This window comes from Sminthopsis crassicaudata, chromosome 2, assembly GCF_048593235.1.
Source record: "Sminthopsis crassicaudata isolate SCR6 chromosome 2, ASM4859323v1, whole genome shotgun sequence".
In the NCBI taxonomy this organism is placed as follows: Eukaryota; Metazoa; Chordata; class Mammalia; order Dasyuromorphia; family Dasyuridae; genus Sminthopsis; species Sminthopsis crassicaudata.
This window is the reverse complement of record NC_133618.1, coordinates 603,458,792-603,476,856: the sequence shown is the minus strand read 5'-3', so window position 1 is coordinate 603,476,856 and position 18,065 is coordinate 603,458,792. Positions and strand designations below refer to the sequence as shown.

General features: G+C 33.8%; 1 long non-coding RNA gene across 1 annotated transcript in view; it reads right to left on the bottom strand.

Moving 5' to 3' along the window:
• Nucleotides 1-17,035, bottom strand: part of LOC141558505 (uncharacterized) — a 43,668-nt gene extending 26,633 nt beyond the window's left edge. The window contains exons 1-2 of the long non-coding RNA XR_012487088.1: nucleotides 16,923-17,035; nucleotides 9,140-9,255 (exon numbers count right to left, since the gene is read on the bottom strand). This is a non-coding gene — a long non-coding RNA (uncharacterized LOC141558505). The remainder of the gene's footprint in view (nucleotides 1-9,139; nucleotides 9,256-16,922) is intronic.
• Nucleotides 17,036-18,065: the final 1,030 nt, after the last annotated feature.

Below are 18,065 nucleotides of genomic sequence, written 5' to 3'. Positions count from 1 at the left end.
AGAAGAAATATCAATGACTAAGAAAAACAGAAATAAGTTCTCGTGTCTAGTCCAAAACAGCACAAAAATATGGCTAGTAGTTAAAGATGGCAGATAAAAGAGCTGAACCAGAACAGTCAGATAAATAGGTTAAAAGCCTATGGAATTGTGGAGAGCAGAGCAATTAGGAAAGCCAACCCAAACTCTGAAAAACAGACTAGAAGCCAGGGGAGGAATGGAGAAGAGCCACACTAGGAAGCCAAATGAAGCTGCTAGATATGACTCTGAATGTAATGAGGTACAAACTATGGAGGTTACAGCAACTGACTTTGGTTTACAGCGCAGAAGCAAGAGACAGCATCAGCCTGCATAGATCATTGTGCAGGAAGATAGAGCCTAGCTGTGCATCCCTTTGAGCACCAGAAATCAGTGCAGGAGTCAGAGCCAACTCAGTCCTTGGACATCTCCATGGGGATGAAAAAAATACAATGCAGGAGGCCTGAAGTCAGTGTGCTATTCAAAGTCTCACTGAACTCTCTAAATATCACAGCAGAGCACAGAACCAACTGCCAAATGGGGGATCATGAAAAGGGAAGGAAACACAATCCACTGAAGCCAGAACCTAGAGTGGACCACCAACACAATGGCACAGAAGCCAGGGATGGAGCTAAGGGTTGGGGCCTACTTCCAAACACACCATCCAAGTCAACAGCAGCAGGTATCCAGATTACAAAGAACACAGAAGACAATCCATTCAAGAATATTGTCAGGAACTGACATGAGGCCAAAATCCTAGTCCAGTAACTGAAGATGAAAATAGGAATAAACAGAAGAAACCTCTGAAGTTATGAAAAAACATAATAGATTAAAAATCCTAGGAAGTAAACCCAGAAAAGAAAAGTACCTCTATAGTAATTACATATGAAACATTATTCCCCCCAAAAATGACTTGGTCACAAGTACTATAAGAATATGCAGAAAAAATTGAAGCAACAAGTTAAAAATGAACTTATTAATGAAATTAAAATTCTGGAGGAAAAATGAAAGGGAAATAGTTTAGAACAGAAGGTGGGAAATCTTAGGCAAATAGTGAATTCACTAAAAAACAAAATGAAACAAACCTAACTTGATGACTCCATGAGACAATAATATCTAAAGAAAGTAAAAAGATTTAAAAAATAGAAGAAAAATAATACTTTTATTCACAAAAGAACTCATGGACAAAAGAAGAACAAGAACAAGAAGAGAAAGAGAAGGAAATGGAGGAAGAGAAAGAGGTAAGGGAGAAAAGAAGGAATAAAGGAAGGAACAAATGAATTGAGCATGTAATTAAAAAGAGAAAACAATTTTAAAAAATAAACAAAAATAAAAATTTTAATAATCAGAAGCATACACAAAACAAATTTGAAGACAAAAAATACATCTAATTGATAAATAAGAGTAGGAAGTATATTTGTAAAAACTAATGAGATGGATAAACTATTTGCTAATTTGATTTTATAGAGCAGAAAGAGGAAAACCAAATCACTAATACCCAAAATTTTAAATCAGACAGCAAAAAATTAATAGAAAAAAGTATTAAAGCTATCTTGCTCAATTGTATGCAAATTATTATTTATTGTTTTAAGTAATATTTTTCCAATTACTGTAATGACAATTTTAAATTCATTTAAAAAATTTTTAAGTTCCAAATATTTCTTTCTTCATCTCTCCCTCTCTTACTTCCTTCTCCCTAAAATAATTTGACATAGGTTACATAGATATATTCATGTAAAACAAATTTCCATATTAGTCATGTTGTGTCAAGCTGATAATTTATATGAAATGGAGGTATATTTGCAAAAATGGAAAATAACCAGATTAAACATACAAGTATTGGTAATTTAAATAACCCCAATTTAAGAAGAATAAATGATACTCCTAAGGTTGAGAAAGATAGGACCATATAGATTTCAAAGGTACCTGTTTTACAGTAGTCATGGGGTGCTTCCTGTCCTCTCTGATAATTCCAGGCACTCTCTGGTCACTTAATCCCCACAGCAGTTGTTTTGCCTTAACCTAGAAAACACCCCTCCTTGATAAAATAATTTCCCTGGCCACTTTTTTCCAGCCCTGGTAAGATTTTCACACATGTATTCACTCCCTGCTCCTTCTCAATCTCCTTTGCTGGATCTTTAACTAAATTGTATTATTAACAGTGAGTATCCTCCAAGACTTTCCAAGCCCTCTAATTCCTCTAAACAATTTTACTTGGTAATCTCATCAGCTCACATGGATTCAACTATCATCTCTTAAGAAACATTTTAAACTCAACAAACTTTTCTTTCCCTTAAATCCCTCCTCTCTTCCTAACTTCTCTATTACCTTTAAGGGTAGTACTATCCTCCAAGTCACCCAAGCTCTAGAACCACTATGTTATCATTCACACTCAATCTCATCCTCCAGAACCAATAAATAGCTAAATCTTGTCATTTCTACCTTGGTAACGCCTCGCAATTATGTCCTCTTCTTTTCTCTGATATTGCCACCACGTTGGTGCAGCAATCAACTCAAGCCTAGAGTTTTTAAAATAGTTTTATGATTGATCTCCTTGCCTCAAGTCTTGCCACAATCCAATCCATCCATCCACTATTTAGTTGTCAACTTGATTCCTTAAAGTACAAATCTGAGATTATCATACTCCTCTCCCTACCCCTATTCAATTAGTTCTAATGTGTCCCTATTGCCTCAAAGATTAAATATAAAATATCTCTTTTACTTTTCTTGCCTTTCACAATCTGCTCCCCTTCCTACCTTTCCAGTCTTCTAACACTTTACACCCTCTGCCTCCCATGTATGTGTTCTCCCATCCAGGGATACTGATTTCCTTACTCTTCTTTGATAACAACATTCCATCTCTCAAATTCAAGCAGTTTCATTCACTGGTCTCCTTCCCAGCCCTTTCAGTTCTGCCTCTTTGCGGTCTTGACTTGGTTCAAGTCAAGCTTGTCTTACCTTTAACAAGAATCCCGTCCCAGGATTGCTTAATCATAGTGTCTTCCTTCTGACAATATCTCCAAATTACCCTGAATATATCCCATTTGTATGCATGTTTATATTCCATTTGCATCCCATGCTCTTTGAAAGCAGAAACTGGTTGTTTTTATTTGTTTGTTTATTTTTTCCTTACTATGTATCCTCAGCACTTAACATAGTGCTGAAACAGTGGATAATAATAATAAATGCTTGTTAACTAACTATCTGAATTCTATCAAATTTTCAAAAGACATTTAATTGCAATTCATTGTAAAAATAGGGAAAGAAAATATCCTATCAAATTGCGTAGATGAATCAAAGTTAACCTCAATACGTAAACCAGAAAGAGACAAAATAGAAAAAAAAACATAGATTACAATGTCTTAGAATAGTGGTGGAAAATATTAAGTAAAATGCTATCAAAGAGAATCTATCATATTAAAGCATCACATTAAAATGATTGTACACTATCACTATTGTAAATGTGTACCAAAAATGAAGGATTGGTTCAATATTAGGAAAACTATAAAACATAATATACCAAATTAACAACAAAAACAATAAGAATCACATGATTATATCAATAGATAATATAAAAATTGAAAATAGAAATACTTAAAGAGTATTCAAAACCTAAAAAAAGATATTGATTAAATCCAATACTTTATGATTTAAAAAAAGTTAGGTATAGGAATAATTGGACTATTTCTTAAAATATAATAAATAGTGTTTCCATCTATTTTCATGTCATGCTTCCTTGCCTATCCTCCATCTCTCCAATCCCTGTCCTGGAGTAATGCTTACACCATATTGGTGAGAAGTCCCTATAATTAGCCCAATCTAAACCTACCAAGCTTCCTGCCATTTTTGGGATATCTTTGTATCATGTTACCAACTCCACAATTCTCCCCTTCCCTTCCTTTCAATCTTTACCCGCTAGAATAAAACTCAAATCAACACTACCATTATGAGAGGATATGAACCCTCAAACACTCAATTGTAAAATGACCTGAAGAAGAAAATGGCAACCCATTCCAGTATCCTTTGTCAAGAAATCCCCAAAAAGGGCCAAGTTGGACACAACTGAAAACAACTAAACAAATATTAGACTAGTCAAAGACTGAGCTCTGCTTCTTCCCTGCTATGGGAACTAATTGCCTCTTTCCCTGAAGTGACAGTGGTGGATTGACCTGAGATTCAATCCAATTAACATTTATTAAACTCTTATTATGTGTCAAGCATTATGTTACCTTCCAGAGATAACCAAGACAAAATTAAAATGGTCCCTGCCTTCAGAGAGTTTACATTCCCTTCTGGGAAAATAACATGCATACAAATAAGTAAATGCAACATAGATGAAAGTAATTTGTGGAAACCAGAGAGTCCTTATAACATGGGATGATTCAGAAGGACTTTCTGGAGGAGATAACACTTGATTTGAACCTTAAGAGGAGAAAAGAACTAGGAAAAGCATAAAGAGGAAAGGCATTCTAGGAATGGGGGTAGTCTGTATAATAATAATAGTAATAATTAATGTTTATATAGCATTTTAGGTTTACAAAATGCTTTAAAAGTATTATTTCATTTTCAAAACCAGGCAAACAAGTTGGGAGACTACTGTAATACTCTTCATAAAAGAATTTTAGAAAACCATTTAGGACAAGGCCTCTGTCCCTTTAAAGGTCATCCATGATGGCTTACTCTCTCCACTGCCCTATTTCTTTTTTAAAAATAGAAAAAAAAACTTCAAATTATTTTTTATTTATTAAAAAATAGTTAAGAAAAGAGAAGTATTGATTCAGAAGGAAAGATGGGAGGTGATAAGAACCATTAATGCCCATTGAGGAGCAGGAGTTGGGAGGAAGGACTAGGAGACTTCAGACTCCATATGACTGGATATCAGATAAAGATTCTGTGGAACCCACTGACCAAAGGGTTACCCAAAGAGGAAGACTCATTGCAATTGTCTGGGTTTGGGGATGGCTTCTTTCAAACACTGGGACAGTGATAAAAATCCTACAGAACAGGAGAAGCTCCAGGAGGAGGATATGAACTAGAAGATGGGGTATGAGGAGGGAAGACCAATACAGATTAAGTGAAAAGGTTCCTAGATGAGAAGATGGCACTATATTCCATATGGTCACTGTGCTCTCTCTCTCCCAAGAATTTCCTGAGCCAAACCTTAGGCACAAACCATTCTCTGAGAATAATTTGGATGATTTTTTCCTAAACGAGATCCTTTGCTCATGCTTCCACTAACCCTCAGCGACTGCTTCCCCACCCACTCACAGTCTCCTAAGATGTGCCTATAGTTTGGCCTCCTCAGATTAGCTTCGCTTTACCCAAAATAGTTTAGTGTCATCTGCAAACCTGGAGGTTTCACTCTGCACTCCTCCTCCAGATCATTTATAAAGATGTTAAATAAGGCAGGTCCCAGCGCTAATCCTGGAGGAACCCCACTGCTTTGTCCTTTTCCATCCGACAAACTCTTCTTTGTCTACATTCTTGTCAGGCTGTAAGGCAGTTCCTTATCCATGGCAAAACAATTTCCTTAAGCTTTATGGTGACCATGTTTGTCATAAAATGTCATGCTATGATCTGTGTAACTCATCATTCCCATGTGCAAACCTTAGATGCCTACCACAATTCCTACAAAGAATCCCCCTCGCCCAGTTCCTGGCTTAACCCTCTCTCCCACAGGCTTCTCTAAAGGCTAGGGAAATTGTAGTCATTGAGAAAGGGATATGAGGGAGAGAAGGTGAAAAGAGGTACCTGAAAAGCATTGAAGAGTTGCTGTACATGGTCACTGAGATTGAGGTGGAGTATATGCTTGATGTCGCTCTTCTTTCTTATGTTTCCCAGGATCCCAGTGTCCAAATACTTCCAGTGTGGGATTTCTGGTGACTTGGGCCTTCATGAACCTCAGAGTCCATTGAAATGCCTGACAAAGATCTGCCCTCACCTGAAATGCCTTAGGCTCCAAAATAATCATATCTCATACTTATATAACATATATATATATATATATATATATATATATATATATATATATATATATAATTAAATATATGTTATAAAGGATTTTCCTAATAATAATTCTGTTATTAGGTACAAATATTATCTGCTTTAAAAGGGGAAGAAACTAAGGTTTCAAAACATTAAATGACTTTTTTGTCATAAGATGACCAGTAGTTATTGCTCTTCCTTTGCCCTCCACCCATAAGAAAACAGAAACAAAAAGAAAGCCTTTCACTCATTGGGTATATGTCAACAAGCTAAGAGAAATAATCTACATTAAAATAAAATGAATTCTTCACCATCTCACCCTCTCCCCACCTTACCTCTTTTGTCTCTTAATGCAAAAGAAATCTCTAACTAGTGAAATTCAAGCAGTTTTCAGATTTGAGAAGCACAGCAGAATATTTAAGTTGCTAGTCAGCAAAAGCTGCAAAAATAGCTGAGTAGGTGATCTGGGTAGGAGTAGCATTTCATCGGTAGTTTAGCCCTTTTAGCTCCCACAGAATCACATTGTTTACACAAACTTCACTTCTATGCATTAAACATGCACATTGGCCAATGATAAACTCATGTAAAACAAATATATTTTTATGTGAAACTCCAGGGGTCATAACCCACCTCCCAAAGTATTTCCCAGATGATAGTCACTTCAAGCTGATGGTTCTCTCTAGGTCCACATCCCCTTGTACTCTACCAAATATTTGTTGTTATCCAGTCATTTTAGGCCTATATGACCCCATTGGAGAGTTTCTTGGCTTAAGATACTAGAATGGCTTGCCATTTCTTTCTCCAGCTCATCTTATTGATGAGGAAACAGTAAACAGGGTTAAGTGATTTGTCCAGGATCATATAGCCAGTAAGTGTCTGAGACGGGATTTTTACTCAGGTGTCCTGGCTCCAGACCTGGTGCTCCATCCACTGCACCAAGAGGACTCTCTTTCACAAATATACCCATAACAACAATAGAGAGTTAAGATATAAACAGCACTCAAACAACCACAAAACAGATATAGGCAGCAAGTGTGGTAAGGGCACAGATGTGAAGGAACATAGTCAGGAATGGTCTTATTGAGAAAGGGAATTCCCTTGCCAGAAAAGTCATGGACCCTTCCAATTACTGAAGTATTCCTTGTATATACTAAAAAGTCCTTACGTTCATTATCTCATCTGATCCTCAAAACAAGCCTGTCATGTAGGGGCTATTATATTAATGTTTTTAATATAATAATGTGTTAATAATAAAATGTCTTCCATTTTACAAATAAGGAAACTAAGCATGGCAGAGGTTAAGTATTTTACCCACCATGCACATCCAGATTTTCCTGATTTCAAGTTTAGTGTTCTAGAAAATAAATACAGATAAGCTCTGGGTCACTTAAAACACTAAAAGACTATTTCTGTAATAGGACTAAAGCACATACTGCCTCTACTTAAAAAAAAAAAAGCTTTTTATTTTCAAAATATATGCAAAAATAGTTTTCAACATTCACCCCTACAAAATTGTGTTCCAAATTTTTCTCTCTTCCTCCCCACAGACAGCAAATAATCCTACATATATTAAATATCTACAATTCTTTTATATATATATATATATATATATATATATATATATATATATATATTCACATTTATCATGCCACACAAGAAAAATCAAATAAAAAAGGAGAAAGAAATGAGAGAGATAACAAAAAGCAAGCACAAAACAACAAAAACTGTGAAAGTACTTTGTTGTGATCCACATTCAGTCCCCAAAGTCTTCTTTCTGGATGCAGATAGCTCTCCACAAATCTGGTGGGATTTTGCCTCTACTTTTTCATGAGAACAAGATATAAAACTCCGAATTCCTGAAATTACTGATTTGTTTCACTTTTGAAATATATCTTCTTTTGGTGTTTATTTTTCTCCTCTTTGTCATATAAGAAAGGCAAAAGAAAACATTCTCACCCCCACAATCTCTTCTCTAAAAGGATGATTTTGCATGAAGATGCAGCATGACTAATGTTAGCAATCACAGGAGCTGGGCAAAAGCACAGGTCAGGCTGAGCTAGGATGGGATCTGGTCTCTTGCCTTCCTATTCAAGGAGACATCTTTTTAATATTAGAATGCCTGAAGTCTGATGCTATTTGTTAAATGAAGCTTCTAATTCTTGTGAATCAAGAAGTTTCATTGGGCTCCCTAAAATTCTTAAGGCTGTTTTTAGCAATATTCATCCTTTATCCTGCAGTGGGAGTTCTAGATCCTAGGGAGAAAATTTACAGGAGATTCCATAATGGAATTTTAAACTTCTCCCACACCTGGCATTGACAGGTAAAAGTACTCACATGAACTGCTGGCTAGGTTTCTATGGAAACAGAAAACAGATTGGGCAAATATATAGCAGTTAACCTACATTATTTTGCCCATAAGGCAAAGTGTCCCATTTCAAGGGGTGAAATTAATTTGAGGAGTAACTCCCAAAGAGCAGAAAATAGTGATGGAGCTTAGTTTGCATTCTATTAAGGACCTGGGACAATGAGATTCATTCTTGTCCCAAAATAGGATCATTTTGTCAACTTGCAATATTTCAAGCTTTTTCATTATTTTTATAGTCATTATGTTGATCTGTAATCAGTGATCTTTGATATTACTATTGTAAGCATTTTGAGATAACACTAACCAAATCCAAATAAGATAGGTATGTATGTTCTGACTGTTCCACTGACTGGTCATTCCTCCATCTCTCCCCTCTCCTCAGGCCTTCCTATTCCCAGAGACACAATGCTATTGAAGAATATCACATAAGCTTTGTTGATAAAGCAGTGGAAGGACATGAGAAGATTGACTCCAAATTTGAAAGAAATTCTGCTGTCAGTAAAATTCTATCAAACAGCAATTGCATGTTACAGATAAATCTTTCATGAAAGAAAAAGTCAATCAATGAATCAAACTCCATTGTTGTCTTATTTGAAATTGTCACATATGAGCCATAGATAGTAAAGTAAAGGCAGGGATTCACTTGAGCTCTCCTAATTTGCCCTCCAAATGTTACTCAAAATAAATGCTGGAGCGGCAGAATCAACATGATAAAGCATGATAAAAGGACATAATAAAATTATTTAAAAGGTCAAAAGAAAAAGTATGTCTTACTAGAGTGAAAGTGGAGGTAGCCCAGAACAGGCTATACTAGAGCAGGCCCTCCTGGCAAAACAGCAACAATCCTTGGTGTGGCTGAGTTGGCAGTAACAACTTCCAGAATTTTCAGCCTAAAAAGGATAAGGATCAAGTGGTCAGGAGGAAATCACAGTAGAACATTAACTGGAAGCAGGACTCTGTTGCACTGCTATTTCCCAGTCCCAGACCCAGTTTGAGAAGAGTACTAGCACATTAGTGTGTGTAGCTGCAGGGGAACAGTGTCCCTGGTTATAGTTCCAGGGGGGAAAAGAGTGCTTGTGGTTATTTGCAGACCAGAGTATTGGTCAGGAGAACAGTAATCATGGACCTCCTTATATTATATTATCTTGGAAGAATCGAAATTTTACAGACCCTGCCTCCTCTCTAAACTCTGAAAATATCAATATGAAAAATCTGAATCTGGGACAATCCCCCACCCCCAGTCCCAGGAGCGGAAATCAACTTTAAAAGTCATGAATCAGGCTGGAGAAATGAACAAAAATTCAACTGTCATGAAGTCACAGTCAAGATCATACAAGATTTAGCACCTTCTACATTTAAAGATTAGAGGGCTTGGAATATGATATTCCAGAGGGCAACGGAGCCAGGATTACAACTAAAATTTAGATAGCCTGCAAAAGTTAGTATAATCCTTGAGAGGAAAAAATTGAGATATTCAAAAATTCCTGATGAAAAGATGAGAGCTAAGTTGGTAATTTGATTTTCAAATACAAAATTCAAGAGAAGCATAAAAAGGTAAACTGGAAAGAAAAATTCTAAGGGACTTGAAATGATTAAATTATCTAATTCCTAACATGGGAAGATAATACTTCTAATTCCTCAGAACCTTATTATTATTAGGACAAGTAGAAGGAGCATACATAAATAGAATTCATAGTATGAGGTGCGAGGTGATATAAAAAATAAAATTAAAGGATGAAAAAGAGGAATGCTGAGAAGGGGGAAGGGAGTAATAGAATGGGGAATAGAATGGGGGACATTGTTTTACATAAGAGGTATCAAAAAGCTTACATTGGAGAGGAAGATGAGAAGGTGCAGAACAATGCTTGAACCTTACTCTCATCAGAATTAGATCAAGAAAGAAAAACACATTTTCTCAGTTGGGTATAGAAATCAATCTTACTCTACAAAGAAATAGGAGATAGGTGGTTAGGAGAAGGGAGGGAGGGGAACAGATGAATGACTAGATGGGAGGAAGCAATAGAAAAAAAACAAAAACTTTTGAGAAGGGACAGGATGAATGGTGAAAGAAAGATAAGGATAAATGGGGTGGGGAACAGAAATGAAGTGAAATACAGTTAGTACCCATAACTGTAAATGCAAATGTGATGGATTCATACATAAAAATAGAAGCAGATGAAAGGATTAAAAACAAGAATTCTACAATATGTTGTTTGTAAGAATCACGCTTGAGGCAGAGAGACAGACATGGAAAAGGAAATGTAATGGACTGGAGCAGAATCTATTATAATTTCACTGAAATTTTTCAAAAAGCAGGTGTAGCAATCATGATCTCAGACAAAGCAATTGAGAAAAAATAGATATAATTAAAAGAGATAAGCAGAGAAACTACATTTTGCTAAAAGGTATCATAGAAAATAAAGTAATGTCATCACTAAATATAAAAGAAAGAGACAGAGAGAGAGAGAGAGAGAGAGAGAGAGAGAGGACGGAAAGGCAAGGAAAGAGGGAGGGGAGAGAAAGGGAGGGATGGAGAGAGGGAAAGAGAGGAAAGGGAGGGGAGAGAGGAAGGATAGGAAGGAAGGAGGGAGGCAGAAGGAGAGAGACCTAATAGTGTAGCATCCACATTCTTAAAGGAAAAGTTAAATGAGAAATAGACAATAAAACTATAATGGGGGAGACCTCAACTTTTCTCTCTCAGAAATAAATAAATCTAACCATAAAATAAAGAAGAAAAAAATTCAAAGATGAATAGGATTTTTAAAAAGTATATATGATAAATTTCTGGAGATAACTGAAAAGTAATAGAAATAAATATAACTTTTTTTCTCATTGGTACATGGAACCTACACAAAAATTGACCATGTATTAAGGCATAAAAGATCTCACAAATAAATTCAACAAAGCAGAAATATTAAATGCATACTTTTCAGAAGATATTGCAATAAAATTACATTTAATAAAGATTCAAAAAAACAGACTAAAAACTAATTGGAGACTAATCTAATCTTTAAGTGAGAGGATAAAAAACAAATGATAGAAACCATCAATAATTTTGTTAAAAACAATGATAGCACTGAAATAATTTATCAAAATTTATGAGAAACAATCAAAACAATATTTAGGAATTTTTAAAATCTCTAAATGCTTACAACAATAAAATAGAGGAGCTACATAATGCAATTATATTTCAGTAAAATTGACAATCTGAATGAAATGAATGAATATTTTTAAAAATACAAACTTCCCAGATTAACAGACCAGGAATAAAATACTTAAATAGTTCTATTAAAAAAAATAAATTGAACAAGACATGAAAGAACTTCTCCCAATAAATAGATAAATAATCACCAGGACAGATGGATTCACAAGTGAATTCTTACCAACATTTAAAGAACAATTAATTCTAAATGTTTATAAGTTATATGAAAAAAAAACAGGCAAAAAAGGCTTTTTATCAAATTATTTTTATAACACAAATATGGTGATAAAACTAAATCAGGAAAAATAAAAACTAATCAATATATTGATACAAAAATTTTAAATATAATACTAGCAATAATATTACAGAAATAAATCACAAAGATCATATCCTAATACCAGGTAGGATTTGTACCTGGAATGCAGGTCTGATTCAATATTAGAATCATTATAAATGTAATTGACCATATAAATAACAAAACAAACAGAAATCATATGGTTATCTCAATAGATACAGAAAAATGTTTTGATAAAATACAACACTTTAAAAAAAATACTATGCTTTTTGTCATAAGAAAAAAATGGAGCTTTCTTTTTAATGATAAGTAGTAGCTATTCAAAACTGAGCAAGCATTATTTCGAAGGTGACACCATAAACAAATTTGGGAAGCCTAAAATAACTTACCTCTGAGATCTATAGATAAGAAAAAGATTTATGACTAAATAAGAAATAAAGTATCACAGTATATAAAACAGATGATTTTGATTACATGAATAAAGTTTTGCAAACAAAACTAATGCAGCCAAGATTAAAAGGGTGAAATGTTTGTATAGCCAGTTTTTCTGATGAAGGCCCCATTTCTCAAATATATACAAAACTGAATCAAATTTATGAGTACAAGTCATTTCCCAATTGATAATGGCCAAAGGATATAAAAAGGCAATTTCCAGAAGAAGAAATCAAAACTTGGGGGGAGGGGGTCAGAGGCAGGATGGCAGAGAGTAGACAGGTTTTTGTCTGAGCTCTTTCTGGTTTTCCTCAGATTCAAAACCAAATCAAGCCTCTAAATAGGTTTTGAAGTGGCAGAATCCACAAATATTTGGAGTGTAACAAATTTCCAGCAAAATATATTTTGGAAGAATTTCAGGAAAAATCTGTCTCAATCAGACAGAGGAGGAGGTGCCTCAGTGCAGAGCTACCCAGAGAGGAGGATCCTTCATGTACTAGGGAAGCTACTGGGAGGCACTTAACCAAAATACAGGAGTGTTAGCTACTCTGTTGTGGTTCAGAATTCAATAAATCAGCAGACTAGCTATTAGACCTCCTACATAACTACAGAAAGTAAATAGAGAGTCCCTGAACACCAGCATAGCAGGCAGGATTTGCCCCCACCCACCCAGCATGAGAAGGAAGCTGCTAGCACTGGCTCCAGAACAGCATGCAGTTACTGTGGCCTCTAGAGAAAGCTTGGGAAAATCTGCCTTTTACCCTAAGAGCAAACTTCAATCTTTAAAAATTAGCAAAAAAGCAAAAAAGAGCTTTATCCAGAGAGCTATTAGAGACAGAGAACAGAATCCAAACCTGAGGTCATTAAAGGCAAAACATCTCCATATGAAGCCTCAAAGGGTGATATGAGTTGCTCTCCAACTGAAAAATGCTTACTTGGAAGAATTCAAAAAGGATCTTAAAAGAGACAAAGAAGAAAAATAGGGAAAGGAAATAAAAGCTTTGGAAAAGGAAACAGAAATGTCTGAAGAAAATGGATCCTTAAAAAATAAATTTAGCAAAATGGAAAAAGAAAACAACTCCTTGAAAAACAAAATTGATGAAATGGAAACAGAAAACAACTCCTAAAAATAGAATTGGTAAAATGGGGAAAAAAATTCAATGAACAAAATAACTTATTTAAAAGTTCAATTGGTCAATTGGTCAAATTAAAAAGGGGATAAAAAAGCTAAGTGAAGAAAATTTACTAAAATTTAGAATTGAACAAATGAAGTAAATGACTCAATGAGACATCAAGAATCAGTCAAACAAAACCAAAAAAGAAAAAGAAAAAAAAAAGAAGAAAATGTAAAATACCTCATTGGAAAAACAACTGACCTCGAAAATAAATTCCGGAGAGACCAATTTAAGAATGATTGGACTACCTCGAAAACCATGATGAAAAAAAAAAAAAAGAGCTCCACAATATCTTTCAAGAAATCAAGGAAAACTTCTCTGATGTCCTAGAAATAAAGGCTAAAATACCCATTGAAAGAATCCACTGATCACCTCCCAAAAGAAACTCCAAGGCATATAGTACCTAAATTTCTGAATTATCAGATTAAAGAGAAAATACTGCAAACATCCAGAAAGAAACAAATTATTGAGGAACCACAATCAGGAATACCCAGCACCTAGAACCTTCCACTTTAAAGGACTGAAGAACCTGGAATACAACGTTCCATAGGGCAAAGGAGCTTAAACAGCAGTCAAGAATCAAATATTCAGCAAAATTAAGTATTATCTTTCAGAGGAAAAGATGGACATTCAGTGAAATAGGAGTTTTCATTTATTTTTTATGAAAAGACCAGAGCTGAACAGAAAATTTGATCTTCAAATACAAAATGCAAGAGAAGCATTAAAAGGTAAAAAGGGAAGAAAAAAACTATTTTTTTAAACTTAAAATGTTTACATCCCTATATGGAAAGATTACAGGTTTAACTCTTGAGAACTGTATCTTTGTTAGTGGTATACTTAGAGGATATAGGTATAATTTGACTTTATTGTGGTGATATAAAAAAGAAACTAGGGGTGGCAAAGAGATTTACTGGAAGAAAAGGAGAGGCAAAATGGGATAAATTGCATCACATGAAGAAGAAAAAAAAAGAATTACTACAATTGTGAGAAAGAAGGGAGGGGAATAGGCATTGTGTGCTGCTTAATCTTATTGTATTTGGTTCAAAGAGAGAATATCAGAAATATTTAGTTTTATAGAGAAGCTTGTCTTCTTAAAGTGGGAAGAAAAGAGAAAATATAATTTTGGAAAATAAGATGGTAGGAAATACAGAGTTAGTCATTTTAACTGTGAATGTGAATGAAATGAACTCTTCCATAAAACGGAAGTAGATAGCAGACTAGATTAAAAGCCAGAATCCTACAATATTTTGTTTACAAGAAACACATTTAAAACAAAATGTTACATACAGAGTAAAAGCCTGGTGTAGAATTTATTATGCTTCAACTGAAGTAAAAAAAAAAAAGTAGCTATAATGATTTTCTCTCAGATCAAACAAGCAAAAAAAGAAAAATCTAATTAAAACAAATAAAGAATGAAACTACATTTTGATAAGGGGTACCATAGATGATGAAGTAATATCAATACTAAACATATATGTACTATGTGATAAAGCATCCAAATTTCTAGAGAAGTTAAGAGAGCTGCAAAAAGAAATAGATAGTTGAACTATACTAGTGAGGGATCTCAATTTTGCTCTATAAGAACTAGATAAATTGAAGCACAAAATAAATAAAAAAGAAGTTAAGGAGGTAAATAGAATTCTAGAAAAGTTATTGTGATAGAGAAAATTGAATGGGAATAGAACAGAATATACTTTTTTCTCAGTAGTACATGGAATCTATGCAAAAATTTATCATGTATTATGGCATAAAAATCTCAAAATCAAATACAGAAATAGTAAATGCATCTTTTTCAGATAATGATGTAATAAAATTTACATGTAATAAAGGGTCAGGGAAACTAAACCAAAAGTTAATTGGAAACTAAATATTGTAATCCTAAAGGATGAGTGGGTGTTATAACAAATCATAGACACAATCAATAATTTCGAGATTAGAGAATGACAATAATGAAAAAACAAACAAAAATTTATGGGATGCAGCCAAAGTAGTTCTTAAGGGAAATTGTATATTTCTAGCTGCTTACTTGCAGAAAATAGAGAAAGAAAAGATAGATGAATTGGGTATGCAACTATAAAAAGCTAGAAAAAGAACAAATTAAAAACCCTTAATTAAATCCCAAAATTTAAATTCTAAAAACAATAAAGGAGAGGTTAATAAAATTGAAAGTAAGAAAACTATTGAACTAATAAACAAAAATTAAAGTTGATTTTATTTTTTAAAAAACCAACAAAATAGATAAGCCTTTAGTTAATTTTATTAGAAAAAGAGAAGAAAATAAAATTTCTAGTATCAACAATGAAGAGTGAACTTGCCACTAGCAAAGAGGAAATTAGAACAATAATTAGGAGCTATTTTGCCAAAATTGTATGCCAATAAATCTGATAATCTAAGTGATATGAATGAACACTTACAAAAATATAGATTGTCTAGATTAACAGAGGAAAAAAAATACTTAAATAGTCCCATTTTAGAAAAAGAAATTGAATAAGCTATTAATCAACTCTGTAAGAAAAAATTTCCAGGCCAGATAGATTCACATGTGAATTCTACCAAAGATTTAAATGACAATTAATTCCATAATATGCAAATTATTTGGAAAAATAGGGAAAGGAGTCCCACCAAATTCCTTTTATGATTTCTAAACCAGGTAGGATTAAAACAGTGAAAGAAAATTATAGAACTATTTCCCTAATGAATATTCATTCAAAAATCTTAAATAAAATATTAGCAAAGAGATTACAGCAAATTAACTCCAGGAAAATATATCATGACAAAGTAGGATTTATACCAGGAATGCAGGTCTGGGTTCAATATTAGGAAAACTATTAGCATAATTGATTATATCAAAAACCAAACTACCAGAAATCATATGATTATCTCAATAGATGCAGAAAAGGCATTTGATAAAATCTAATACCCATTCCTATTAAAAGTATTGGAGAGCATAGGAATAAATGGTGTTTTCCTTATAATGATTAGTAGCATAATTTAAAATCATCAACAAGCATTGTATGTAATGGTGAGAAACTAGAAGCATCCCCAGTAAAATCAGGGATGAAACAAGGTTCCCCACTATAAGCATTGCCTTTCAATATTGTATTAGAAATGTTAGTTTTAGCAATAAGAAAAGAAAAAGAAATTAAAACAATTAAAGTAAGTAATGAGGAAACAAAATTATTCTTTGCAGATGGTTGATATGATGGTATATTTAGGGAATCTTAGAGAATCAAGTAAAAATTTGCAACTTTTGCAAAGTTGCAGGATACAAAATAATTCATCAGCATTTCTATATGTTACCAACAAAATCTAGCAGCAAGAGATACAAAAAGAAATTCCATTTAAAATAACTATAGATAATATAAAATATCTTGGAGTCTACCGATGAAGACAAAGTTAGGAACACTATGAACACAATTACAAGATATTGTGAGGGATGTAGAAGACCCTTACCCAAAATGACTACTCAAAGATCACTCAGTAGAAGGCAGAAAAGTTGTTTATTGAAAACCTCCGGAGGAAGAGCCGTCCCATCATGAGATAAGAAAGAGAAAACTTGTGGTAGGAGGGCTAAAGAAGTTGCATAGCTTTATACAAGAGATTACATCACAAGTAAGAGAGCATTGAGAAGGGGAGGAGAAGGCATCTAATTGGCTATTCGGAGAGATTGGAATGGAAAGTTTCTGTTCATAAGTTGGGGAGCTTTGAGAAATAGGTGTCCTCTCCCCTAATTGAATGTTAAACATTGATGCCAAAGGCAGATTAGAACAGAATGCTTTGTTTCCCTGATTCTGAGAGGAATCATCAGTCAGACCTTCAAACTTCAGATTACTGAGCTGATGGCATTTAATAATCTAAATATTGATAACATTGAGCAAGGATAAATATCATCATTTCTGATTAAGTAAATATATCTAAAGTTTTAAGAAAATATTGGCTTGTACACATTATACTTATGCAGGTCACAGAGACATAGAAATAACAAAAAATACAGAAAAAGAATTTAAACATTCCTGTAAGGTCTTCACTTTATCTCTCCATTCCACACAATACTTTCCACACAAAGAAAGTCAGATTTAAACAACTGGAAGAATAACAAGTGTTCATGGGTAGACCAAGCTAATATAATAAAAATAACAATTGTACTTAAATAAATCTATTTATTCTGTGCCATGCCAATCAAACTGCCAAGAAATTACTGGAGTTAGAAAAAATAATAAAAAAGTTCATCTGGAAGAATAAAAGGCCAAGAATTTTCAGAGAATTAATGTAAAAATGCAAATGAAGATGGTCTTCCTGTTATAAACCTAAACTATATTAAAAAGCATCAGACATCAAAACCATAAAAAATAGAGTAGTTGATCAGTGGAATAGGTTAGATCCACAAGAAGCAATAGTCAGTGACTATAGTTATCTAGTGTTTGACAAACCCAAAGATCACAGCTTCTGGGATAAGAACTCACTATTTGACAAAAATTTCTGGAAAAATTGTAAAATAGTATGGCAAAAACTAGGCATCGACTAACACCTAACACCTTATACCAAGATAAGGTCAAAATGGGTTCATGAGTTAGACATAAAAATGATACTATAAGC